This window comes from Camellia sinensis, chromosome 9 (assembly GCF_055761805.1).
Source record: "Camellia sinensis isolate YWXY chromosome 9, ASM5576180v1, whole genome shotgun sequence".
NCBI classification, from domain to species: Eukaryota; Viridiplantae; Streptophyta; class Magnoliopsida; order Ericales; family Theaceae; genus Camellia; species Camellia sinensis.
The window spans coordinates 197,849,407-197,852,323 of record NC_138969.1 but is presented as its reverse complement, the minus strand read 5'-3'; positions in this window follow the sequence as shown (position 1 = coordinate 197,852,323).

The following is a 2,917-nucleotide window of genomic DNA, read 5'->3' as shown; positions in this document are numbered from 1 at the left end:
TGATTGATTCGGGGTCTACACATTCATATGTCTCGCATGCTTTTTTCGCGAAAACTAAATACACCATTGGAACCCATGAATTATTTGTTAGCTGTATCTTCACCTATTGGGGGATCCATGACTTGTGCTTATATGTACCCTGCATGTGAAATTATTGTTGGGGATGTGCATTTGTATATTGATTTACTACCTTTGAATATCGATCATTTCGATGTGATATTGGGAATGGACTGGTTAACAAAATATCATGCTACCATAGACTGTGTAACAAAACAAGTTGTTTTCTGTCCACCTAGATTGCCTAAATTTGTATTTAACGGAGTTGGTGTAGTGCCTCCCCCATATCTGGTTTCGTCTAAGAAAGCTTTTAAACTGATTAAGAAGGGATATAAAGGGTATCTATGTTGTATATTGACTGTACCTACTGATGCTAAAGCTAATGTGGACAGTATTCCTATAGTCAGAGAATTCCCAGATATTTTTCCAGATGATTTGCCAGGGGATTTGATTGACAGGGACATTGAGTTCACCATTGATGTGATTTCGGGTACATAACCAGTTTCCAAAGCTCTGTACAGAATGACACCTATCGAACTGAAAGAATTGAAAATTCAGCTGCAAGAACTATTGGATAAGAAGTTCATCAGGCCTAGTACTTCGCCATGGGGTGCTCCAGTTTTGTTTGTGAAAAAGAAAGACGGCTCATTGAGACTCTGCATTGACTACCGTGAACTGAACAAGGTAACAGTGAAAAACAAGTACCCACAGCCTCGTATTGATGATTTATTTGACCAGTTACAGGGTGCTCAGGTTTTTTCAAAAATTGACCTTAGATCCAGATACCACCAGTTGAAAGTCAAACCAGAGGACATTGAAAAGACTGCCTTTCAAACGAGGTATGGACATTACGAATTCCTTGTTATGCCTTTCGGAGTTACTAATGCACCTGCTGCATTTATGGACCTTATGAATAGAATTTTCAAACCATTCCTCGATGAATTTGTAGTTGTTTTCATAGATGACATTTTGATTTATTCCAAAAGCACAGAAGAACATGAACATCATTTGAACGTTGCCTTACAGACCTTAAGAGAACAGAAACTGTATGCAAAACTAACGAAGTGTGAATTTTGGCTAGACAATGTAATGTTTTTGGGTCATGTGATCAGTAAGGATGGCATTTCAGTTGACCCACAGAAGATTGAAGCAGTAGTGAATTGGCCCAGACCGTCTAATGTTACTGAAGTCCGAAGTTTCTTAGGCTTAGCCGGATACTACAGAAGATTTGTGAAGGACTTCTCCAAAATTGCCCTACCGTTGACTCAGTTGACTCAAAAAGGAATATCATTTGACTGGACCGATCAGAGAGAATCAGCTTTTCAAGAATTGAAAACACGACTTGTGACTGCACCGATTCTCACCTTACCCTCAGGTATAGATGGATTTACCATATTTAGTGATGCTTCTTATAAGGGTTTGGGATGTGTTTTGATGCAGAATGGTAAAGTTATTGCATATGCTTCCCGACAACTGAGACCGCATGAAGAACTACCCGACCCATGGCTTAGAACTTGCCACAGTGGTATTTGCATTGAAAATCTGGCGTTACTACCTTTATGGGGCAACATGTGAAGTGTATACAGATCACAGGAGCTTGAAATATTTCTTCACACAGAAAGAATTGAACATGAGGCAGCGGAGATGGTTAGAACTGATAAAAGATTATGACTTGCAAATTTAGTACTATCCGGGGAAAGCTAACACCGTTGCCGATGCACTGAGTCGGAAATCAGTTGGAAATTTAGCCTGTTTACTCACTGGGCAGAAAGAATTGCTATGTGACCTTGAAAAATTTGAAGTTGAAATTATTTTGCGTGAACAAGGTGGAACCTTAGCCGCTATTTTTGCTCAACCGGCACTGATTGAGGAGATTAAAGAGAAACAACAACAGGATGACTTTTTGAAAAAGGTCATTCATGAACGGGAGTCCAAACCGAGGCCGGACTTTAAATTTGAGAACAATGTGTTGAAATTCTAGGGAAGGTTGTGTGTACCGAATGATTCTGAACTGAAAAGACGAATTTTGCAAGAGGACCATAATTCGAAACTGTCTATCCATCCAGGAAATACGAAAATGTACCAAGACTTGAAACTAAATTTCTGGTGGCCGAGAATGAAGAAAGAGATTGTTGACTTTGTATCGAAATGTCTTCATTGCCAGCAAGTTAAAGCTGAACATCTACGACCCGCAGGCTTACTGCAGCCCTTACCGATACCGGAGTGGAAATGGGAACATATCACTATGGATTTCATTGTTGGTTTACCTCGCTCCAGTAAATGTATGGACTCAATTTGGGTTATTGTTGATAGATTGACTAAATCTACTCACTTCTTACCTGTCAAAACAATCTATAATGCGGACAAATTGGCTATAATTTATATTGATGAGATTGTTAGATTGCATGGAGTGCCTGTATCTATTGTTTCTGACAGGGACTCGAAGTTTACCTCGAGATTTTGGCAAAGTCGGCAAACTGCATTGGGTACTGAACTGAGACTGAGTAGTGTATATCATCCTCAGACAGATGGTCAGTCAGAAAGAACCATTCAGACTCTAGAAGATTTACTACGGATGTGTGTTCTTGATTTCTAAGGAAATTGGGAAAGCCATTTACCTTTAGCTGAGTTTGCCTACAACAACAGTTTTCACTCGAGCATTGGTATGGCGCCTTTCGAGGCTTTGTATGGCAGAAAATGTCGATCTCCTATCTGCTGGGCAGAAGTTGGAGATGGGCCTTTGCTTGGGCCCGAAATTATACATGAGACTACCGAAAAAGTGAAACTGATTCAACAAAGATTGAAAACCGCACAAAGCCGATAGAAAAGTTATGCGGATGTCCGAAGGCGAGACCGGGAA